Genomic DNA, 26,626 nt, shown 5'->3' with positions numbered 1-26,626 from the left:
CAGAAAGAGTGTTTCAGAACGGCTCAATCAAAAGTAAGGGTCAACTCTGTTAGTTGAATGCACAGAACAGAAAGAAGTTTCATACAATGCTTCTGTGTAGTTTATATTTGAACATATTCTCTTTTCCACTATTACCCACTTAGCGCTACGAATGTCCAGTTGCATTTTCTACAGACAGAGTGTTTCAAAACTGCTCAATCAAAAGTATGGTTTAACTTTGTTAGCTGAATGCTCAGATCAGAAAGAAGTTTCACAGAATGCTTCTGTGTAGTTTATATTTGAACATATTCCTTTTTCCACTACTACGCTCTTAGCGCTCCAAATGTCCAGTTGCATTTTCTACAGAAAGAGTGTTCAGATCTGCTCAATCAAAAGTATGGTTTAACTCTGTTAACTGAATGCACAGATCAGAAAGAAGTTTCACCGAATGATTCTGTGTAGTTTATATCTGAAGACATTCCTTTTTCCACTATTACCCACTTAGCGCTCCGAATCTCCACTTGCATTTTCTACAAAAAGAGTGTTTCATAACTGCTCAATCAAAAATATGTTTTATCTCTGTTAACTGAATTTACAGATCAGAAATAAGTTTCACAGAATGCATCTGTGTAGTTTTTATTTGAAGATATTCTTTTTCCCAATGTAGGCCTCTTAGCGCTTAGCATGTCCAGTTGCATTTTCTACAGAAAGAGTGTTCAGATCTGCTCAATCAAAAGTATGGTTTAACTCTGTTAGCTGAATGCACAGATCAGAAAGAAGTTTCACCGAATGATTCTGTGTAGTTTATATTTGAAGACATTCCTTTTTCCACTATTACCCTCTTAGCGCTCCGAATCTCCACTTGCATTTTCTACAAAAAGAGTGTTTCATAACTGCTCAATCAAAAATATGTTTTATCTCTGATAACTGAATTTACAGATCAGAAATAAGTTTCACAGAATGCATCTGTGTAGTTTTTATTTGAAGATATTGTTTTTCCCAATGTAGGCCTCTTAGCGCTTAGCATGTCCAATTGCAGTTTCTACAGAAAGAGTGTTTCAGAACGGCTCAATCAAAAGTAAGGTTCAACTCTGTTAGTTGAATGCACAGAACAGAAAGAATTTTCACAGAATGCTACTGTGTAGTTTATATTTGAATATATTCCTTTTTCCACTATTACCCTCTTAGCGCTCCGAATGTCCACTTGCATTTTCTACAGAAAGAGTGTTCAGAACTGCGCAATCAAAAGTATGGTTTAACTCTGTTAGCTTAATGAACATATCAGAAATAAGTTTCACACAATGCTTCTGTGTAGTTTTTATTTGAAGATATTATTTTTCCGAATAGAGGCCTCTTAGCGCTCAGAATGTCCAATTGCAGTTTCTACAGAAAGAGTGTTTCAGAAAGGCTCAATCAAAAGTAAGGTTCAACTCTGTTAGTTGAATGCACAGAACAGAAAGAAGTTTCATACAATGCTTCTGTGTAGTTTATATTTGAACATATTCTTTTTTCCACTATTACCCACTTAGCGCTACGAATGTCCAGTTGCATTTTCTACAGACACAGTGTTTCAAAACTGCTCAATCAAAAGTATGGTTTAACTCTGTTAGCTGAATGCTCAGATCAGAAAGAAGTTTCACAGAATGCTTCTGTGTAGTTTATATTTGAATATATTCCTTTTTCCACTACTATTCTCTTAGCGCTCCAAATGTCCAGTTGCATTATCTACAGAAAGAGTGTTCAGATCTACTCAATCAAAAGTATGGTTTAACTCTGTTAGCTGAATGCACAGATCAGAAAGAAGTTTCACAGAATGATTCTGTGTAGTTTATATTTGGAGACATTCCTTTTTCCACTATTACCCTCTTAGCGCTCCGAATCTCCACTTGCATTTTCTACAGAAAGAGTGTTTCAGAACGGCTCAATCAAAACTAAGGTTCAACTCTTTTAGTTGAACAAACAGAACAGAAAGAAGTTTCACACAATTCTTCTGTGTAGTTTTTATTTGTAGACATTCTTTTTCCCAATATAGGCCTCTTAGCGCTCAGAATGTCCAATTGCAGTTTCTACAGAAAGAGTGTTTCAGAACGGCTCAATCAAAAGTAAGGTTCAACTCTGTTAGTTGAGTGCACAGAACAGAAAGAAGTTTCATACAATGCTTCTGTGTAGTTTATATTTGAACATATTCTGTTTTCCACTATTACCCACTTAGCGCTACGAATGTCCAGTTGCATTTTCTACAGACAGAGTGTTTGAAAACTGCTCAATCAAAAGTATGGTTTAACTCTGTTAGCTGAATGCTCAGATCAGAAAGAAGTTTCACAGAATGCTTCTGTGTAGTTTATATTTGAATATATTCCTTTTTCCACTACTACTCTGCTAGCGCTCCAAATGTCCAGTTGCATTTTCTACAGAAAGAGTGTTCAGATGTGCTCAATCAAAATTATGGTTTAACTCTGTTAGCTGAATGCACAGATCAGAAAGAAGTTTCACAGAATGATTCTGTGTAGTTTATATTTGGAGACATTCCTTTTTCCACTATTACCCTCTTAGCGCTCCGAATCTCCACTTGCATTTTCTACAGAAAGAGTGTTTCAGAACGGCTCAATCAAAACTAAGGTTCAACTCTTTTAGTTGAACAAACAGAACAGAAAGAAGTTTCACACAATTCTTCTGTGTAGTTTTTATTTGTAGACATTCTTTTTCCCAATATAGGCCTCTTAGCGCTCAGAATGTCCAATTGCAGTTTCTACAGAAAGAGTGTTTCAGAACGGCTCAATCAAAAGTAAGGTTCAACTCTGTTAGTTGAATGCACAGAACAGAAAGAAGTTTCATACAATGCTTCTGTGTAGTTTATATTTGAACATATTCTCTTTTCCAGTATTACCCACTTGGCGCTACGAATGTCCAGTTGCATTTTCTACAGACAGAGTGTTTCAAAACTGCTCAATCAAAAGTATGGTTTAACTCTGTTAGCTGTATGCTCAGATCAGAAAGAAGTTTCACAGAATGCTTCTGTGTAGTTTATATTTGAATATATTCCTTTTTCCACTACTACGCTCTTAGCGCTCCAAATGTCCAGTTGCATTTTCAACACAAAGAGAGTTCAGATCTGCTCAATCAAAAGTATGGTTTAACTCTGTTAGCTGAATGCACAGATCAGAAAGAAGTTTCACCGAATGATTCTGTGTAGTTTATATTTGAATATATTCCTTTTTCCACTATTACCCTCTTAGCGCTCCGAATGTCCACTTGCATTTTCTACAGAAAGAGTGTTCAGAACTGCGCAATCAAAAGTATGGTTTAACTCTGTTAGCTTAATGAACATATCAGAAATAAGTTTCACACAATGCTTCTGTGTAGTTTTTATTTGAAGATATTATTTTTCCCAATAGAGGCCTCTTAGCGCTCAGAATGTCCAATTGCAGTTTCTACAGAAAGAGTGTTTCAGAAAGGCTCAATCAAATGTAAGGTTCAACTCTGTTAGTTGAATGCACAGAACAGAAAGAAGTTTCATACAATGCTTCTGTATAGTTTATATTTGAACATATTCTTTTTTCCACTATTACCCACTTAGCGCTACGAATGTCCAGTTGCATTTTCTACAGACAGAGTGTTTCAAAACTGCTCAATCAAAAGTATGGTTTAACTCTGTTAGCTGAATGCTCAGATCAGAAAGAAGTTTCACAGAATGCTTCTGTGTAGTTTATATTTGAATATATTCCTTTTTCCACTACTACTCTCTTAGCGCTCCAAATGTCCAGTTGCATTTTCTACAGAAAGAGTGTTCAGATCTGCTCAATCAAAAGTATGGTTTAACTCTGTTAGCTGAATGCACAGATCAGAAAGAAGTTTCACAGAATGATTCTGTGTAGTTTATATTTGGAGACATTCCTTTTTCCACTATTACCCTCTTAGCGCTCAGAATCTCCACTTGCATTTTCTACAGAAAGAGTGTTTCAGAACGGCTCAATCAAAACTAAGGTTCAACTCTTTTAGTTGAACAAACAGAACAGAAAGAAGTTTCACACAATTCTTCTGTGTAGTTTTTATTTGTAGACATTCTTTTTCCCAATATAGGCCTCTTAGCGCTCAGAATGTCCAATTGCAGTTTCTACAGAAAGAGTGTTTCAGAACGGCTCAATCAAAAGTAAGGTTCAACTCTGTTAGTTGAGTGCACAGAACAGAAAGAAGTTTCATACAATGCTTCTGTGTAGTTTATATTTGAACATATTCTTTTTTCCACTATTACCCACTTAGCGCTACGAATGTCCAGTTGCATTTTCTACAGACAGAGTGTTTCAAAACTGCTCAATCAAAAGTATGGTTTAACTCTGTTAGCTGAATGCTCAGATCAGAAAGAAGTTTCACAGAAGGCTTCTGTGTAGTTTATATTTGAATATATTCCTTTTTCCACTACTACGCTCTTACCGCTCCAAATGTCCAGTTGCATTTTCAACAGAAAGAGTGTTCAGATCTACTCAATCAAAAGTATGGTTTAACTCTGTTAGCTGAATGCACAGATCGGAAAGAAGTTTCACCGAATGATTCTGTGTAGTTTATATTTGAAGACATTCCTTTTTCCACTATTACCCTCTTAGCACTCCGAATCTCCACTTGCATTTTCTACAAAAAGAGTGTTTCATAACTGCTCAATCAAAAATATGTTTTATGTCAGTTAACTGGATTTACAGATCAGAAATAAGTTTCACAGAGTGCATCTGTGTAGTTTTTATTTGAAGATATTCTTTTTCCCAATGTAGGCCTCTTAGCGCTTAGCATGTCCAATTGCAGTTTCTACAGAAAGAGTGTTTCAGAACGGCTCAATCAAAAGTAAGGTTCAACTCTGTTAGTTGAATGCACAGAACAGAAAGAATTTTCACAGAATGCTACTGTGTAGTTTATATTTGAATATATTCTTTTTCCACTATTACCCTCTTAGCGATCCGAATGTCCACTTGCATTTTCTACAGAAAGAGTGTTCAGAACTGCGCAATCAAAAGTATGGTTTAACTCTGTTAGCTTAATGAACATATCAGAAATAAGTTTCACACAATGCTTCTGTGTAGTTTTTATTTGAAGATATTATTTTTCCCAATAGAGGCCTCTTAGCGCTCAGAATCTCCAATTGCAGTTTCTACAGAAAGAGTGTTTCAGAAAGGCTCAATCAAAAGTAAGGTTCAACTCTGTTAGTTGAATGCACAGAACAGAAAGAATTTTCCTACAATGCTTCTGTGTAGTTTATATTTGAACATATTGTTTTTCCACTATTACCCACTTAGCGCTACGAATGTCCAGTTGCATTTCCTACAGACAGAGTGTTTCAAAACTGCTCAATCAAAAGAATGGTTTAACTCTGTTAGCTGAATGCTCAGATCAGAAAGAAGTTTCACAGAATGCTTCTGTGTAGTTTATATTTGAATATATTCCTTTTTCCACTACTACTCTGCTAGCGCTCCAAATGTCCAGTTGCATTTTCTACAGAAAGAGTGTTCAGATCTGCTCAATCAAAATTATGGTTTAACTCTGTTAGCTGAATGCACAGATCAGAAAGAAGTTTCACAGAATGATTCTGTTTAGTTTATATTTGGAGACATTCCTTTTTCCACTATTACCCTCTTAGCGCTCCGAATCTCCACTTGCATTTTCTACAGAAAGAGTGTTTCAGAACGGCTCAATCAAAACTAAGGTTCAACTCTTTTAGTTGAACAAACAGAACAGAAAGAAGTTTCACACAATTCTTCTGTGTAGTTTTTATTTGTAGACATTCTTTTTCCCAATATAGGCCTCTTAGCGCTCAGAATGTCCAATTGCAGTTTCTACAGAAAGAGTGTTTCAGAACGGCTCAATCAAAAGTAAGGTTCAACTCTGTTAGTTGAGTGCACAGAACAGAAAGAAGTTTCATACAATGCTTCTGTGTAGTTTATATTTGAACATATTCTTTTTTCCACTATTACCCACTTAGCGCTACGAATGTCCAGTTGCATTTTCTACAGACAGAGTGTTTCAAAACTGCTCAATCAAAAGTATGGTTTAACTCTGTTAGCTGAATGCTCAGATCAGAAAGAAGTTTCACAGAAGGCTTCTGTGTAGTTTATATTTGAATATATTCCTTTTTCCACTACTACGCTCTTACCGCTCCAAATGTCCAGTTGCATTTTCAACAGAAAGAGTGTTCAGATCTACTCAATCAAAAGTATGGTTTAACTCTGTTAGCTGAATGCACAGATCAGAAAGAAGTTTCACCGAATGATTCTGTGTAGTTTATATTTGAAGACATTCCTTTTTCCACTATTACCCTCTTAGCGCTCCGAATCTCCACTTGCATTTTCTACAAAAAGAGTGTTTCATAACTGCTCAATCAAAAATATGTTTTATCTCTGTTAACTGAATTTACAGATCAGAAATAAGTTTCACAGAGTGCATCTGTGTAGTTTTTATTTGAAGATATTCTTTTTCCCAATGTAGGCCTCTTATCGCTTAGCATGTCCAATTGCAGTTTCTACAGAAAGAGTGTTTCAGAACGGCTCAATCAAAAGTAAGGTTCAACTCTGTTAGTTGAATGCACAGAACAGAAAGAATTTTCACAGAATGCTACTGTGTAGTTTATATTTGAATATATTCCTTTTTCCACTATTACCCTCTTAGCGCTCCGAATGTCCACTTGCATTTTCTACAGAAAGAGTGTTCAGAACTTCGCAATCAAAAGTATGGTTTAACTCTGTTAGCTTAATGAACATATCAGAAATAAGTTTCACGCAATGCTTCTGTGTAGTTTTTATTTGAAGATATTATTTTTCCCAATAGAGGCCTCTTAGCGCTCAGAATCTCCAATTGCAGTTTCTACAGAAAGAGTGTTTCAGAAAGGCTCAATCAAAAGTAAGGTTCAACTCTGTTAGTTGAATGCACAGAACAGAAAGAAGTTTCATACAATGCTTCTGTGTAGTTTATATTTGAACATATTCTTTTTCCACTATTACCCACTTAGCGCTACGAATGTCCAGTTGCATTTTCTACAGACAGAGTGTTTCAAAACTGCTCAATCAAAAGAATGGTTTAACTCTGTTAGCTGAATGCTCAGATCAGAAAGAAGTTTCACAGAATGCTTCTGTGTAGTTTATATTTGAATATATTCCTTTTTCCACTACTACTCTGCTAGCGCTCCAAATTTCCAGTTGCATTTTCTACAGAAAGAGTGTTCAGATCTGCTCAATCAAAATTATGGTTTAACTCTGTTAGCTGAATGCACAGATCAGAAAGAAGTTTCACAGAATGATTCTGTGTAGTTTATATTTGGAGACATTCCTTTTTCCACTATTACCCTCTTAGCGCTCCGAATCTCCACTTGCATTTTCTACAGAAAGAGTGTTTCAGAACGGCTCAATCAAAACTAAGGTTCAACTCTTTTAGTTGAACAAACAGAACAGAAAGAAGTTTCACACAATTCTTCTGTGTAGTTTTTATTTGTAGACATTCTTTTTCCCAATATAGGCCTCTTAGCGCTCAGAATGTCCAATTGCAGTTTCTACAGAAAGAGTGTTTCAGAACGGCTCAATCAAAAGTAAGGTTCAACTCTGTTAGTTGAATGCACAGAACAGAAAGAAGTTTCATACAATGCTTCTGTGTAGTTTATATTTGAACATATTCTCTTTTCCACTATTACCCACTTAGCGCTACGAATGTCCAGTTGCATTTTCTACAGACAGAGTGTTTCAAAACTGCTCAATCAAAAGTATGGTTTAACTCTGTTAGCTGTATGCTCAGATCAGAAATAAGTTTCACAGAATGCTTCTGTGTAGTTTATATTTGAATATATTCCTTTCTCCACTACTACGCTCTTAGCGCTCCAAAGGTCCAGTTGCATTTTCAACAGAAAGAGTGTTCAGATCTGCTCAATCAAAAGTATGGTTTAACTCTGTTAGCTGAATGCACAGATCAGAAAGAAGTTTCACCGAATGATTCTGTGTAGTTTATATTTGAAGACATTCCTTTTTCCACTATTACCCACTTAGCGCTCCGAATCTCCACTTGCATTTTCTACAAAAAGAGTGTTTCATAACTGCTCAATCAAAAATATGTTTTATCTCTGTTAACTGAATTTACAGATCAGAAATAAGTTTCACAGAGTGCATCTGTGTAGTTTTTATTTGAAGATATTCTTTTTCCCAATGTAGGCCTCTTATCGCTTAGCATGTCCAATTGCAGTTTCTACAGAAAGAGTGTTTCAGAACGGCTCAATCAAAAGTAAGGTTCAACTCTGTTAGTTGAATGCACAGAACAGAAAGAATTTTCACAGAATGCTACTGTGTAGTTTATATTTGAATATATTCCTTTTTCCACTATTACCCTCTTAGCGCTCCGAATGTCCACTTGCATTTTCTACAGAAAGAGTGTTCAGAACTTCGCAATCAAAAGTATGGTTTAACTCTGTTAGCTTAATGAACATATCAGAAATAAGTTTCACACAATGCTTCTGTGTAGTTTTTATTTGAAGATATTATTTTTCCCAATAGAGGCCTCTTAGCGCTCAGAATCTCCAATTGCAGTTTCTACAGAAAGAGTGTTTCAGAAAGGCTCAATCAAAAGTAAGGTTCAACTCTGTTAGTTGAATGCACAGAACAGAAAGAATTTTCATACAATGCTTCTGTGTAGTTTATATTTGAACATATTCTTTTTCCACTATTACCCACTTAGCGCTACGAATGTCCAGTTGCATTTTCTACAGACAGAGTGTTTCAAAACTGCTCAATCAAAAGAATGGTTTAACTCTGTTAGCTGAATGCTCAGATCAGAAAGAAGTTTCACAGAATGCTTCTGTGTAGTTTATATTTGAATATATTCCTTTTTCCACTACTACTCTGCTAGCGCTCCAAATGTCCAGTTGCATTTTCTACAGAAAGAGTGTTCAGATCTGCTCAATCAAAATTATGGTTTAACTCTGTTAGCTGAATGCACAGATCAGAAAGAAGTTTCACAGAATGATTCTGTGTAGTTTATATTTGGAGACATTCCTTTTTCCACTATTACCCTCTTAGCGCTCCGAATCTCCACTTGCATTTTCTACAGAAAGAGTGTTTCAGAACGGCTCAATCAAAACTAAGGTTCAACTCTTTTAGTTGAACAAACAGAACAGAAAGAAGTTTCACACAATTCTTCTCTGTAGTTTTTATTTGTAGACATTCTTTTTCCCAATATAGGCCTCTTAGCGCTCAGAATGTCCAATTGCAGTTTCTACAGAAAGAGTGTTTCAGAACGGCTCAATCAAAAGTAAGGTTCAACTCTGTTAGTTGAATGCACAGAACAGAAAGTAGTTTCATACAATGCTTCTGTGTAGTTTATATTTGAACATATTCTCTTTTCCACTATTACCCACTTAGCGCTACGAATGTCCAGTTGCATTTTCTACAGACAGAGTGTTTCAAAACTGCTCAATCAAAAGTATGGTTTAACTCTGTTAGCTGTATGCTCAGATCAGAAAGAAGTTTCACAGAATTCTTCTGTGTAGTTTATATTTGAATATATTCCTTTCTCCACTACTACGCTCTTAGCGCTCCAAAGGTCCAGTTGCATTTCCAACAGAAAGAGTGTTCAGATCTGCTCAATCAAAAGTATGGTTTAACTCTGTTAGCTGAATGCACAGATCGGAAAGAAGTTTCACCGAATGATTCTGTGTAGTTTATATTTGAAGACATTCCTTTTTCCACTATTACCCTCTTAGCACTCCGAATCTCCACTTGCATTTTCTACAAAAAGAGTGTTTCATAACTGCTCAATCAAAAATATGTTTTATGTCTGTTAACTGAATTTACAGATCAGAAATAAGTTTCACAGAGTGCATCTGTGTAGTTTTTATTTGAAGATATTCTTTTTCCCAATGTAGGCCTCTTAGCGCTTAGCATGTCCAATTGCAGTTTCTACAGAAAGAGTGTTTCAGAACGGCTCAATCAAAAGTAAGGTTCAACTCTGTTAGTTGAATGCACAGAACAGAAAGAATTTTCACAGAATTCTACTGTGTAGTTTATATTTGAATATATTCTTTTTCCACTATTACCCTCTTAGCGCTCCGAATGTCCACTTGCATTTTCTACAGAAAGAGTGTTCAGAACTGCGCAATCAAAAGTATGGTTTAACTCTGTTAGCTTAATGAACATATCAGAAATAAGTTTCACACAATGCTTCTGTGTAGTTTTTATTTGAAGATATTATTTTTCCCAATAGAGGCCTCTTAGCGCTCAGAATCTCCAATTGCAGTTTCTACAGAAAGAGTGTTTCAGAAAGGCTCAATCAAAAGTAAGGTTCAACTCTGTTAGTTGAATGCACAGAACAGAAAGAATTTTCATACAATGCTTCTGTGTAGTTTATATTTGAACATATTGTTTTTCCACTATTACCCACTTAGCGCTACGAATGTCCAGTTGCATTTTCTACAGACAGAGTGTTTCAAAACTGCTCAATCAAAAGAATGGTTTAACTCTGTTAGCTGAATGCTCAGATCAGAAAGAAGTTTCACAGAATGCTTCTGTGTAGTTTATATTTGAATATATTCCTTTTTCCACTACTACTCTGCTAGCGCTCCAAATGTCCAGTTGCATTTTCTACAGAAAGAGTGTTCAGATCTGCTCAATCAAAATTATGGTTTAACTCTGTTAGCTGAATGCACAGATCAGAAAGAAGTTTCACAGAATGATTCTGTTTAGTTTATATTTGGAGACATTCCTTTTTCCACTATTACCCTCTTAGCGCTCCGAATCTCCACTTGCATTTTCTACAGAAAGAGTGTTTCAGAACGGCTCAATCAAAACTAAGGTTCAACTCTTTTAGTTGAACAAACAGAACAGAAAGAAGTTTCACACAATTCTTCTGTGTAGTTTTTATTTGTAGACATTCTTTTTCCCAATATAGGCCTCTTAGCGCTCAGAATGTCCAATTGCAGTTTCTACAGAAAGAGTGTTTCAGAACGGCTCAATCAAAAGTAAGGTTCAACTCTGTTAGTTGAGTGCACAGAACAGAAAGAAGTTTCATACAATGCTTCTGTGTAGTTTATATTTGAACATATTCTTTTTTCCACTATTACCCACTTAGCGCTACGAATGTCCAGTTGCATTTTCTACAGACAGAGTGTTTCAAAACTGCTGAATCAAAAGTATGGTTTAACTCTGTTAGCTGAATGCTCAGATCAGAAAGAAGTTTCACAGAAGGCTTCTGTGTAGTTTATATTTGAATATATTCCTTTTTCCACTACTACGCTCTTACCGCTCCAAATGTCCAGTTGCATTTTCAACAGAAAGAGTGTTCAGATCTACTCAATCAAAAGTATGGTTTAACTCTGTTAGCTGAATGCACAGATCAGAAAGAAGTTTCACCGAATGATTCTGTGTAGTTTATATTTGAAGACATTCCTTTTTCCACTATTACCCTCTTAGCGCTCCGAATCTCCACTTGCATTTTCTACAAAAAGAGTGTTTCATAACTGCTCAATCAAAAATATGTTTTATCTCTGTTAACTGAATTTACAGATCAGAAATAAGTTTCACAGAGTGCATCTGTGTAGTTTTTATTTGAAGATATTCTTTTTCCCAATGTAGGCCTCTTATCGCTTAGCATGTCCAATTGCAGTTTCTACAGAAAGAGTGTTTCAGAACGGCTCAATCAAAAGTAAGGTTCAACTCTGTTAGTTGAATGCACAGAACAGAAAGAATTTTCACAGAATGCTACTGTGTAGTTTATATTTGAATATATTCCTTTTTCCACTATTACCCTCTTAGCGCTCCGAATGTCCACTTGCATTTTCTACAGAAAGAGTGTTCAGAACTTCGCAATCAAAAGTATGGTTTAACTCTGTTAGCTTAATGAACATATCAGAAATAAGTTTCACGCAATGCTTCTGTGTAGTTTTTATTTGAAGATATTATTTTTCCCAATAGAGGCCTCTTAGCGCTCAGAATCTCCAATTGCAGTTTCTACAGAAAGAGTGTTTCAGAAAGGCTCAATCAAAAGTAAGGTTCAACTCTGTTAGTTGAATGCACAGAACAGAAAGAATTTTCATACAATGCTTCTGTGTAGTTTATATTTGAACATATTCTTTTTCCACTATTACCCACTTAGCGCTACGAATGTCCAGTTGCATTTTCTACAGACAGAGTGTTTCAAAACTGCTCAATCAAAAGAATGGTTTAACTCTGTTAGCTGAATGCTCAGATCAGAAAGAAGTTTCACAGAATGCTTCTGTGTAGTTTATATTTGAATATATTCCTTTTTCCACTACTACTCTGCTAGCGCTCCAAATGTCCAGTTGCATTTTCTACAGAAAGAGTGTTCAGATCTGCTCAATCAAAATTATGGTTTAACTCTGTTAGCTGAATGCACAGATCAGAAAGAAGTTTCACAGAATGATTCTGTGTAGTTTATATTTGGAGACATTCCTTTTTCCACTATTACCCTCTTAGCGCTCCGAATCTCCACTTGCATTTTCTACAGAAAGAGTGTTTCAGAACGGCTCAATCAAAACTAAGGTTCAACTCTTTTAGTTGAACAAACAGAACAGAAAGAAGTTTCACACAATTCTTCTGTGTAGTTTTTATTTGTAGACATTCTTTTTCCCAATATAGGCCTCTTAGCGCTCAGAATGTCCAATTGCAGTTTCTACAGAAAGAGTGTTTCAGAACGGCTCAATCAAAAGTAAGGTTCAACTCTGTTAGTTGAATGCACAGAACAGAAAGAAGTTTCATACAATGCTTCTGTGTAGTTTATATTTGAACATATTCTCTTTTCCACTATTACCCACTTAGCGCTACGAATGTCCAGTTGCATTTTCTACAGACAGAGTGTTTCAAAACTGCTCAATCAAAAGTATGGTTTAACTCTGTTAGCTGTATGCTCAGATCAGAAATAAGTTTCACAGAATGCTTCTGTGTAGTTTATATTTGAATATATTCCTTTCTCCACTACTACGCTCTTAGCGCTCCAAAGGTCCAGTTGCATTTTCAACAGAAAGAGTGTTCAGATCTGCTCAATCAAAAGTATGGTTTAACTCTGTTAGCTGAATGCACAGATCAGAAAGAAGTTTCACCGAATGATTCTGTGTAGTTTATATTTGAAGACATTCCTTTTTCCACTATTACCCACTTAGCGCTCCGAATCTCCACTTGCATTTTCTACAAAAAGAGTGTTTCATAACTGCTCAATCAAAAATATGTTTTATCTCTGTTAACTGAATTTACAGATCAGAAATAAGTTTCACAGAGTGCATCTGTGTAGTTTTTATTTGAAGATATTCTTTTTCCCAATGTAGGCCTCTTATCGCTTAGCATGTCCAATTGCAGTTTCTACAGAAAGAGTGTTTCAGAACGGCTCAATCAAAAGTAAGGTTCAACTCTGTTAGTTGAATGCATAGAACAGAAAGAATTTTCACAGAATGCTACTGTGTAGTTTATATTTGAATATATTCCTTTTTCCACTATTACCCTCTTAGCGCTCCGAATGTCCACTTGCATTTTCTACAGAAAGAGTGTTCAGAACTTCGCAATCAAAAGTATGGTTTAACTCTGTTAGCTTAATGAACATATCAGAAATAAGTTTCACACAATGCTTCTGTGTAGTTTTTATTTGAAGATATTATTTTTCCCAATAGAGGCCTCTTAGCGCTCAGAATGTCCAATTGCAGTTTCTACAGAAAGAGTGTTTCAGAAAGGCTCAATCAAAAGTAAGGTTCAACTCTGTTAGTTTAATGCACAGAACAGAAAGAAGTTTCATACAATGCTTCTGTGTAGTTTATATTTGAACATATTCTTTTTTCCACTATTACCCACGTAGCGCTACGAATGTCCAGTTGCATTTTCTACAGACAGAGTGTTTCAAAACTGCTCAATCAAAATTATGGTTTAACTCTGTTAGCTGAATGCTCAGATCAGAAAGAAGTTTCACAGAATGCTTCTGTGTAGTTTATATTTGAATATATTCCTTTTTCCACTACTACTCTCTTAGCGCTCCAAATGTCCAGTTGCATTTTCTACAGAAAGAGTGTTCAGATCTGCTCAATCAAAAGTATGGTTTAACTCTGTTAGCTGAATGCACAGAACAGAAAGAAGTTTCACAGAATGATTCTGTGTAGTTTATATTTGGAGACATTCCTTTTTCCACTATTACCCTCTTAGCGCTCCGAATCTCCACTTGCATTTTCTACAGAAAGAGTGTTTCAGAACGGCTCAATCAAAACTAAGGTTCAACTCTTTTAGTTGAACAAACAGAACAGAAAGAAGTTTCACACAATTCTTCTGTGTAGTTTTTATTTGTAGACATTCTTTTTCCCAATATAGGCCTCTTAGCGCTCAGAATGTCCAATTGCAGTTTCTACAGAAAGAGTGTTTCAGAACGGCTCAATCAAAAGTAAGGTTCAACTCTGTTAGTTGAGTGCACAGAACAGAAAGAAGTTTCATACAATGCTTCTGTGTAGTTTATATTTGAACATATTCTTTTTTCCACTATTACCCACTTAGCGCTACGAGTGTCCAGTTGCATTTTCTACAGACAGAGTGTTTCAAAACTGCTCAATCAAAAGTATGGTTTAACTCTGTTAGCTGAATGCTCAGATCAGAAAGAAGTTTCACAGAAGGCTTCTGTGTAGTTTATATTTGAATATATTCCTTTTTCCACTACTACGCTCTTACCGCTCCAAATGTCCAGTTGCATTTTCAACAGAAAGAGTGTTCAGATCTACTCAATCAAAAGTATGGTTTAACTCTGTTAGCTGAATGCACAGATCAGAAAGAAGTTTCACCGAATGATTCTGTGTAGTTTATATTTGAAGACATTCCTTTTTCCACTATTACCCTCTTAGCGCTCCGAATCTCCACTTGCATTTTCTACAAAAAGAGTGTTTCATAACTGCTCAATCAAAAATATGTTTTATCTCTGTTAACTGAATTTACAGATCAGAAATAAGTTTCACAGAGTGCATCTGTGTAGTATTTATTTGAAGATATTCTTTTTCCCAATGTAGGCCTCTTATCGCTTAGCATGTCCAATTGCAGTTTCTACAGAAAGAGTGTTTCAGAACGGCTCAATCAAAAGTAAGGTTCAACTCTGTTAGTTGAATGCACAGAACAGAAAGAATTTTCACAGAATGCTACTGTGTAGTTTATATTTGAATATATTCCTTTTTCCACTATTACCCTCTTAGCGCTCCGAATGTCCACTTGCATTTTCTACAGAAAGAGTGTTCAGAACTTCGCAATCAAAAGTATGGTTTAACTCTGTTAGCTTAATGAACATATCAGAAATAAGTTTCACACAATGCTTCTGTGTAGTTTTTATTTGAAGATATTATTTTTCCCAATAGAGGCCTCTTAGCGCTCAGAATCTCCAATTGCAGTTTCTACAGAAAGAGTGTTTCAGAAAGGCTCAATCAAAAGTAAGGTTCAACTCTGTTAGTTGAATGCACAGAACAGAAAGAATTTTCATACAATGCTTCTGTGTAGTTTATATTTGAACATATTCTTTTTCCACTATTACCCACTTAGCGCTACGAATGTCCAGTTGCATTTTCTACAGACAGAGTGTTTCAAAACTGCTCAATCAAAAGAATGGTTTAACTCTGTTAGCTGAATGCTCAGATCAGAAAGAAGTTTCACAGAATGCTTCTGTGTAGTTTATATTTGAATATATTCCTTTTTCCACTACTACTCTGCTAGCGCTCCAAATGTCCAGTTGCATTTTCTACAGAAAGAGTGTTCAGATCTGCTCAATCAAAATTATGGTTTAACTCTGTTAGCTGAATGCACAGATCAGAAAGAAGTTTCACAGAATGATTCTGTGTAGTTTATATTTGGAGACATTCCTTTTTCCACTATTACCCTCTTAGCGCTCCGAATCTCCACTTGCATTTTCTACAGAAAGAGTGTTTCAGAACGGCTCAATCAAAACTAAGGTTCAACTCTTTTAGTTGAACAAACAGAACAGAAAGAAGTTTCACACAATTCTTCTGTGTAGTTTTTATTTGTAGACATTCTTTTTCCCAATATAGGCCTCTTAGCGGTCAGAATGTCCAAATGCAGTTTCTACAGAAAGAGTGTTTCAGAACGGCTCAATCAAAAGTAAGGTTCAACTCTGTTAGTTGAATGCACAGAACAGAAAGAAGTTTCATACAATGCTTCTGTGTAGTTTATATTTGAACATATTCTCTTTTCCACTATTACCCACTTAGCGCTACGAATGTCCAGTTGCATTTTCTACAGACAGAGTGTTTCAAAACTGCTCAATCAAAAGTATGGTTTAACTCTGTTAGCTGTATGCTCAGATCAGAAAGAAGTTTCACAGAATGCTTCTGTGTAGTTTATATTTGAATATATTCCTTTCTCCACTACTACGCTCTTAGCGCTCCAAAGGTCCAGTTGCATTTTCAACAGAAAGAGTGTTCAGATCTGCTCAATCAAAAGTATGGTTTAACTCTGTTAGCTGAATGCACAGATCAGAAAGAAGTTTCACCGAATGATTCTGTGTAGTTTATATTTGAAGACATTCCTTTTTCCACTATTACCCACTTAGCGCTCCGAATCTCCACTTGCATTTTCTACAAAAAGAGTGTTTCATAACTGCTCAATCAAAAATATGTTTTATCTCTGTTAACTGAATTTACAGATCAGAAATAAGTTTCACAGAGTGCATCTGTGTAGTTTTTATTTGAAGATATTCTTTTTCCCAATGTAGGCCTCTTATCGCTTAGCATGTCCAATTGCAGTTTCTACAGAAAGAGTGTTTCAGAAAGGCTCAATCAAAAGTAAGGTTCAACTCTGTTAGTTGAATGCACAGAACAGAAAGAATTTTCACAGAATGCTACTGTGTAGTTTATATTTGAATATATTCCTTTTTCCACTATTACCCTCTTAGCGCTCCGAATGTCCACTTGCATTTTCTACAGAAAGAGTGTTCAGAACTTCGCAATCAAAAGTATGGTTTAACTCTGTTAGCTTAATGAACATATCAGAAATAAGTTTCACACAATGCTTCTGTGTAGTTTTTATTTGAAGATATTATTTTTCCCAATAGAGGCCTCTTAGCGCTCAGAATGTCCAATTGCAGTTTCTACAGAAAGAGTGTTTCAGAAAGGCTCAATCAAAAGTAAGGTTCAACTCTGTTAGTTGAATGCACAGAACAGAAAGAAGTTTCATACAATGCTTCTGTGTAGTTTATATTTGAACATATTCTTTTTTCCACTATTACCCACTTAGCGCTACGAATGTCCAGTTGCATTTTCTACAGACAGAGTGTTTCAAAACTGCTCAATCAAAAGTATGGTTTAACTCTGTTAGCTGAATGCTCAGATCAGAAAGAAGTTTCACAGAATGCTTCTGTGTAGTTTATATTTGAATATATTCCTTTTTCCACTACTACTCTCTTAGCGCTCCAAATGTCCAGTTGCATTTTCTACAGAAAGAGTGTTCAGATCTGCTCAATCAAATGTATGGTTTAACTCTGTTAGCTGAATGCACAGATCAGAAAGAAGTTTCACAGAATGATTCTGTGTAGTTTATATTTGGAGACATTCCTATTTCCACTATTACCCTCTTAGCGCTCCGAATCTCCCCTTGCATTTTCTACAGAAAGAGTGTTTCAGAACGGCTCAATCAAAACTAAGGTTCAACTCTTTTAGTTGAACAAACAGAACAGAAAGAAGTTTCACACAATTCTTCTGTGTAGTTTTTATTTGTAGACATTCTTTTTCCCAATATAGGCCTCTTAGCGCTCAGAATGTCCAATTGCAGTTTCTACAGAAAGAGTGTTTCAGAACGGCTCAATCAAAAGTAAGGTTCAACTCTGTTAGTTGAGTGCACAGAACAGAAAGAAGTTTCATACAATGCTTCTGTGTAGTTTATATTTGAACATATTCTTTTATCCACTATTACCCACTTAGCGCTACGAATGTCCAGTTGCATTTTCTACAGACAGAGTGTTTCAAAACTGCTCAATCAAAAGTATGGTTTAACTCTGTTAGCTGAATGCTCAGATCAGAAAGAAGTTTCACAGAAGGCTTCTGTGTAGTTTATATTTGAATATATTCCTTTTTCCACTACTACGCTCTTACCGCTCCAAATGTCCAGTTGCATTTTCAACAGAAAGAGTGTTCAGATCTACTCAATCAAAAGTATGGTTTAACTCTGTTAGCTGAATGCACAGATCAGAAAGAAGTTTCACCGAATGATTCTGTGTAGTTTATATTTGAAGACATTCCTTTTTCCACTATTACCCTCTTAGTGCTCCGAATCTCCACTTGCATTTTCTACAAAAAGAGTGTTTCATAACTGCTCAATCAAAAATATGTTTTATCTCTGTTAACTGAATTTACAGATCAGAAATAAGTTTCACAGAGTGCATCTGTGTAGTTTTTATTTGAAGATATTCTTTTTCCCAATGTAGGCCTCTTATCGCTTAGCATGTCCAATTGCAGTTTCTACAGAAAGAGTGTTTCAGAACGGCTCAATCAAAAGTAAGGTTCAACTCTGTTAGTTGAATGCACAGAACAGAAAGAATTTTCACAGAATGCTACTGTGTAGTTTATATTTGAATATATTCCTTTTTCCACTATTACCCTCTTAGCGCTCCGAATGTCCACTTGCATTTTCTACAGAAAGAGTGTTCAGAACTTCGCAATCAAAAGTATGGTTTAACTCTGTTAGCTTAATGAACATATCAGAAATAAGTTTCACACAATGCTTCTGTGTAGTTTTTATTTGAAGATATTATTTTTCCAAATAGAGGCCTCTTAGCGCTCTGAATCTCCAATTGCAGTTTCTACAGAAAGAGTGTTTCAGAAAGGCTCAATCAAAAGTAAGGTTCAACTCTGTTAGTTGAATGCACAGAACAGAAAGAATTTTCATACAATGCTTCTGTGTAGTTTATATTTGAACATATTCTTTTTCCACTATTACCCACTTAGCGCTACGAATGTCCAGTTGCATTTTCTACAGACAGAGTGTTTCAAAACTGCTCAATCAAAAGAATGGTTTAACTCTGTTAGCTGAATGCTCAGATCAGAAAGAAGTTTCACAGAATGCTTCTGTGTAGTTTATATTTGAATATATTCCTTTTTCCACTACTACTCTGCTAGCGCTCCAAATGTCCACTTGCATTTTCTACAGAAAGAGTGTTTCAGAACGGCTCAATCAAAACTAAGGTTCAACTCTTTTAGTTGAACAAACAGAACAGAAAGAAGTTTCACACAATTCTTCTGTGTAGTTTTTATTTGTAGACATTCTATTTCCCAATATTGGCCTCTTAGCGCTCAGAATGTCCAATTGCAGTTTCTACAGAAAGAGTGTTTCAGAACGGCTCAATCAAAAGTAAGGTTCAACTCTGTTAGTTGAATGCACAGAACAGAAAGAAGTTTCATACAATGCTTCTGTGTAGTTTATATTTGAATATATTCTCTTTTCCACTATTACCCACTTAGCGCTACGAATGTCCAGTTGCATTTTCTACAGACAGAGTGTTTCAAAACTGCTCAATCAAAAGTATGGTTTAACTCTGTTAGCTGTATGCTCAGATCAGAAATAAGTTTCACAGAATGCTTCTGTGTAGTTTATATTTGAATATATTCCTTTTTCCACTACTACGCTCTTAGCGCTCCAAAGGTCCAGTTGCATTTTCAACAGAAAGAGTGTTCAGATCTGCTCAATCAAAAGTATGGTTTAACTCTGTTAGCTGAATGCACAGATCAGAAAGAAGTTTCACCGAATGATTCTGTGTAGTTTATATTTGAAGACATTCCTTTTTCCACTATTACCCTCTTAGCGCTCGGAATCTCCACTTGCATTTTCTACAAAAAGAGTGTTTCATAACTGCTCAATCAAAAATATGTTTTATCTCTGTTAACTGAATTTATAGATCAGAAATAAGTTTCACAGAATGCATCTGTGTAGTTTTTATTTGAAGATATTCTTTTTCCCAATGTAGGCCTCTTAGCGCTTGGCATGTCCAATTGCAGTTTCTACAGAAAGAGTGTTTCAGAACGGCTCAATCAAAAGTAAGGTTCAACTCTGTTAGTTGAATGCACAGAACAGAAAGAATTTTCACAGAATGCTACTGTGTAGTTTATATTTGAATATATTCCTTTTTCCACTATTACCCTCTTAGCGCTCCGAATGTCCACTTGCATTTTCTACAGAAAGAGTTTTCAGAACTGCGCAATCCAAAGTATGGTATAACTCTGTTAGCTTAATGAACATATCAGAAATAAGTTTCACACAATGCTTCTGTGTAGTTTTTATTTGAAGATATTATTTTTCCCAATAGAGGCCTCTTAGCGCTCAGAATGTCCAATTGCAGTTTCTGCAGAAAGAGTGTTTCAGAAAGGCTCACTCAAAAGTAAGGTTCAACTCTGATAGTTGAATGCACAGAACAGAAAGAAGTTTCATACAATGCTTCTGTGTAGTTTATATTTGAACATATTCTTTTTTCCACTATTACCCACTTAGCGCTATGAATGTCCAGTTGCATTTTCTACAGACAGAGTGTTTCAAAACTGCTCAATCAAAAGTATGGTTTAACTCTGTTAGCTGAATGCTCAGATCAGAAAGAAGTTTCACAGAATGCTTCTGTGTAGTTTATATTTGAATATATTCCTTTTTCCACTACTACTCTCTTAGCGCTCCAAATGTCCAGTTGCATTTTCTACAGAAAGAGTGTTCAGATCTGCTCAATCAAAAGTATGGTTTAACTCTGTTAGCTGAATGCACAGATCAGAAAGAAGTTTCACAGAATGATTCTGTGTAGTTTATATTTGGAGACATTCCTTTTTCCACTATTACCCTCTTAGCGCTCCGAATCTCCACTTGCATTTTCTACAGAAAGAGTGTTTCAGAACGGCTCAATCAAAACTAAGGTTCAACTCTTTTACTTGAACAAACAGAACAGAAAGAAGTTTCACACAATTCTTCTGTGTAGTTTTTATTTGTAGACATTCTTTTTCCCAATATAGGCCTCTTAGCGCTCAGAATGTCCAATTGCAGTTTCTACAGAAAGAGTGTTTCAGAATGGCTCAATCAAAAGTAAGGTTCAACTCTGTTAGTTGAATGCACAGAACAGAAAGAAGTTTCATACAATGCTTCTGTGTAGTTTATATTTGAACATATTCTCTTTTCCACTATTACCCACTTAGCGCTACGAAGGTCCAGTTGCATTTTCTACAGACAGAGTGTTTCAAAACTGCTCAATCAAAAGTATGGTTTAACTCTGTTAGCTGTATGCTCAGATCAGAAAGAAGTTTCACAGAATGCTTCTGTGTAGTTTATATTTGAATATATTCCTTTTTCCACTACTACGCTCTTAGCGCTCCAAATGTCCAGTTGCATTTTCAACAGAAAGAGTGTTCAGATCTGCTCAATCAAAAGTATGGTTTAACTCTGTTAGCTGAATGCACAGATCAGAAAGAAGTTTCACCGAATGATTCTGTGTAGTTTATATTTGAAGACATTCCTTTTTCCACTATTACCCTCTTAGCGCTCCGAATCTCCACTTGCATTTTCTACAAAAAGTGTGTTTCATAACTGCTCAATCAAAAATATGTTTTATCTCTGTTAACTGAATTTATAGATCAGAAATAAGTTTCACAGAATGCATCTGTGTAGTTTTTATTTGAAGATATTCTTTTTCCCAATGTAGGCCCCTTAGCGCATAGCATGTCCAATTGCAGTTTCTACAGAAAGAGTGTTTCAGAACGGCTCAATCAAAAGTAAGGTTCAACTCTTTTAGTTGAACAAACAGAACAGAAAGTAGTTTCACACAATTCTTCTGTGTAGTTTTTATTTGTAGACATTCTTTTTCCCAATATAGGCCTCTTAGCTCTCAGAATGTCCAATTGCAGTTTCTACAGAAAGAGTGTTTCAGAACGGCTCAATCAAAAGTAAGGTTCAACTCTGTTAGTTGAATGCACAGAACAGAAAGAAGTTTCATACAATGCTTCTGTGTAGTTTATATTTGAACATATTCTTTTTTCCACTATTACCCACTTAGCGCTACGAATGTCCAGTTGCATTTTCTACAGACAGAGTGTTTCAAAACTGCTCAATCAAAAGTATGGTTTAACTCTGTTAGCTGAATGCTCAGATCAGAAAGTAGTTTCACAGAATGCTTCTGTGTAGTTTATATTTGAATATATTCCTTTTTCCACTACTACGCTCTTAGCGCTCCAAATGTCCAGTTGCATTTTCTACAGAAAGAGTGTTCAGATCTGCTCAATCAAAAGTATGTTTTAACTCTGTTAGCTGAATGCACAGATCAGAAAGAAGTTTCACCGAATGATTCTGTGTAGTTTATATTTGAAGACATTCCTTTTTCCACAATTACCCTCTTAGCGCTCCGAATCTCCACTTGCATTTTCTACAAAAAGAGTGTTTCATAACTGCTCAATCAAAAATATGTTTTATCTCTGTTAACTGAAATTACAGATCAGAAATAAGTTTCACAGAATGCATCTGTGTAGTTTTTATTTGAAGATGTTCTTTTTCCCAATGTAGGCCTCTTAGCGCTTAGCATGTCCAATTGCAGTTTCTACAGAAAGAGTGTTTCAGAACGGCTCAATCAAGAGTAAGGTTCAACTCTGTTAGTTGAATGCACAGAACAGAAGGAATTTTCACAGAATGCTACTGTGTAGTTTATATTTGAATATATTCCTTTTTCCACTACTACCCTCTTAGCGCTCCGAATGTCCACTTGCATTTTCTACAGAAAGAGTGTTCAGAACTGCGCAATCAAAAGTATGGTTTAACTCTGTTAGCTTAATGAACATATCAGAAATAAGTTTCACACAATGCTTCTGTGTAGTTTTTATTTGAAGATATTATTTTTCCCAATAGAGGCCTCTTAGCGCTCAGAATGTCCAATTGCAATTTCTACAGAAAGAGTGTTTCAGAAAGGCTCAATCAAAAGTAAGGTTCAACTCTGTTAGTTGAATGCACAGATCAGAAAGAAGTTTCACCGAATTATTCTGTGTAGTTTATATTTGGAGACATTCCTTTTTCCACTATTACCCTCTTAGCGCTCCGAATCTCCACTTGCATTTTCTACAGAAAGAGTGTTTCAGAACGGCTCAATCAAAACTAAGGTTCAACTCTTTTAGTTGAACAAACAGAACAGAAAGAAGTTTCACACAATTCTTCTGTGTAGTTTTTATTTGTAGACATTCTTTTTCCCAATATAGGCCTCTTAGCGCTCAGAATGTCCAATTGCAGTTTCTACAGAAAGAGTGTTTCAGAACGGCTCAATCAAAAGTAAGGTTCAACTCTGTTAGTTGAATGCACAGAACAGAAAGAATTTTCTCAGAATGCTACTGTGTAGTTTATATTTGAATATATTCCTTTTTCCACTATTACCCACTTAGCGCTACGAATGTCCACTTGCATTTTCTACAGACAGAGTGTTTCAAAACTGCTCAATCAAAAGTATGGTTTAACTCTGTTAGCTGAATGCTCAGATCAGAAAGAAGTTTCACAGAATGCTTCTGTGTAGTTTATATTTGAATATATTCCTTTTTCCACTACTACGCTCTTAGCGCTTCAAATGTCCAGTTGCATTTTCTACAGAAAGAGTGTTCAGATCTGCTCAATCAAAAGTATGGTTTAGCTCTGTTAGCTGAATGCACAGATCAGAAAGAAGTTTCACCGAATGATTCTGTGTAGTTTATATTTGAAGACATTCCTTTTTCCACTATTACCCTCTTAGCGCTCCGAATCTCCACTTGCATTTTCTACAAAAAGAGTGTTTCATAACTGCTCAATCAAAAATATGTTTTATCTCTGTTAACTGAATTTACAGATCAGAAATAAGTTTCACAGAATTCATCTGTGTAGTTTTTATTTAAAGATATACTTTTTCCCAATGTAGGCCTCTTAGCGCTTAGCATGTCCAATTGCAGTTTCTACAGAAAGAGTGTTTCAGAACGGCTCAATCAAAAGTAAGGTTCAACTCTGTTAGTTGAATGCACAGAACAGAAAGAATTTTCTCAGAATGCTACTGTGTAGTTTATATTTGAATATATTCCTTTTTCCACTATTACCCTCTTAGCGCTCCGAATGTCCACTTGCATTTTCTACAGAAAGAGTGTTCAGAACTGCGCAATCAAGAGTATGGTTTAACTCTGTTAGCTTAATGAACATATCAGAAATAAGTTTCACACAATGCTTCTGTGTAGTTTTTATTTGAAGATATTATTTTTCCCAATAGAGGCCTCTTAGCGCTCAGAATGTCCAATTGCAGTTTCTACAGAAAGAGTGTTTCAGAAAGGCTCAATCAAAAGTAAGGTTCAATTCTGTTAGTTGAATGCACAGAACAGAAAGAAGTTTCATACAATGCTTCTGTGTAGTTTATATTTGAACATATTCTTTTTTCCACTATTACCCACTTAGCGCTACGAATGTCCAGTTGCATTTTCTACAGACAGAGTGTTTCAAATCTGCTCAATCAAAAGTATGGTTTAAATCTGTTAGCTGAATGCTCAGATCAGAAAGAAGTTTCACAGAATGCTTCTGTGTAGTTTATATTTGAATATATTCCTTTTTCCACTACTGCGCTCTTAGCGCTCCAAATGTCCAGTTGCATTTTCAACAGAAAGAGTGTTCAGATCTGCCTAATCAAAATTATGGTTTAACTCTGTTAGCTGAATGCACAGATCAGAAAGAAGTTTCACCGAATGATTCTGTGTAGTTTATATTTGAAGACATTCCTTTTTCCACTATTACCCTTTTAGCGCTCCGAATCTCCACTTGCATTTTCTACAAAAAGAGTGTTTCATAACTGCTCAATCAAAAATATGTTTTATCTCTGTTAACTGAATTTACAGATCAGAAATAAGTTTCACAGAATGCATCTGTGTAGTTTTTATTTGAAGATATTCTTTTTCCCAATGAAGGCCTCTTAGCGCTTAGCATGTCCAATTGCAGTTTCTACAGAAAGAGTGTTTCAGAACGGCTCAATCAAAAGTAAGGTTCAACTCTGTTAGTTGAATGCACAGAACAGAAAGAATTTTCACAGAATGCTACTGTGTAGTTTATATTTGAATATATTCCTTTTTCCACTATTACCCTCTTAGCGCTCCGAATGTCCACTTGCATTTTCTACAGAAAGAGTGTTCAGAACTGCGCAATCAAAAGTATGGTTTAACTCTGTTAGCTTAATGAACATATCAGAAATAAGTTTCACACAATGCTTCTGTGTAGTTTTTATTTGAAGATATTATTTTTCCCAATAGAGGCCTCTTAGCGCTCAGAATGTCCAATTGCAGTTTCTACAGAAAGAGTGTTTCAGAAAGGCTCAATCAAAAGTAAGGTTCAACTCTGTTAGTTGAATGCACAGAACAAAAAGAAGTTTCATACAATGCTTCTGTGTAGTTTATATTTCAAAATATTCTTTTTTCCACTATTACCCACTTAGCGCTACGAATGTCCAGTTGCATTTTCTACAGACAGAGTGTTTCAAAACTGCTCAATCAAAAGTATGGTTTAACTCTGTTAGCTGAATGCTCAGATCAGAAAGAAGTTTCACAGAATGCTTCTGTGTAGTTTATATTTGAATATATTCCTTTTTCCACTACTACTCTCTTAGCGCTCCAAATGTCCAGTTGCATTTTCTACAGAAAGAGTGTTCAGATCTGCTCAATCAAAAGTATGGATTAACTCTGTTAGCTGAATGCACAGACCAGAAAGAAGTTTCACAGAATGATTCTGTGTAGTTTATATTTGGAGACATTCCTTTTTCCACTATTAACCTCTTAGCGCTCCGAATCTCCACTTGCATTTTCTACAGAAAGAGTGTTTCAGAACGGCTCAATCAAAACTAAGGTTCAAATCTTTTAGTTGAACAAACAGAAGAGAAAGAAGTTTCACACAATTCTTCTGTGTAGTTTTTATTTGTAGACATTCTTTTTCCCAATATAGGCCTCTTAGCGCTCAGAATGTCCAATTGCAGTTTCTACAGAAAGAGTGTTTCAGAACGGCTCAATCAAAAGTAAGGTTCAACTCTGATAGTTGAATGCACAGAACAGAAAGAAGTTTCATACAATGCTTCTGTGTAGTTTATATTTGAACATATTCTTTTTTCCACTATTACCCACTTAGTGCTACGAATGTCCAGTTGCATTTTCTACAGACAGAGTGTTTCAAAACTGCTCAATCAAAAGTATGGTTTAACTCTGTTAGCTGAATGCTCAGATCAGAAAGAAGTTTCACAGAATGCTTCTGTGTAGTTTATATTTGAATATATTCCTTTTTCCACTACTACGCTCTTCGCGCTCCAAATGTCCAGTTGCATTTTCTACAGAAAGAGTGTTCAGATCTGCTCAATCAAAAGTATGGTTTAACTCTGTTAGCTGAATGCACAGATCAGAAAGAAGTTTCACCGAATGATTCTGTGTAGTTTATATTTGAAGACATTCCTTTTTCCACTATTACCCTCTTAGCGCTCCGAATCTCCACTTGCATTTTCTACAAAAAGTGTGTTTCATAACTGCTCAATCAAAAATATGTTTTATCTCCATTAACTGAAATTACAGATCAGAAATAAGTTTCACAGAATGCATCTGTGTAGTTTTTATTTGAAGATATTCTTTTTCCCAATGTAGGACTCTTAGCGCTTAGCATGTCCAATTGCAGTTTCTACAGAA

This window comes from Symphalangus syndactylus, chromosome 12 (genome assembly GCF_028878055.3).
Source record: "Symphalangus syndactylus isolate Jambi chromosome 12, NHGRI_mSymSyn1-v2.1_pri, whole genome shotgun sequence".
NCBI classification, from domain to species: domain Eukaryota; kingdom Metazoa; phylum Chordata; class Mammalia; order Primates; family Hylobatidae; genus Symphalangus; species Symphalangus syndactylus.
Note: the sequence above shows the minus strand (reverse complement) of the source record.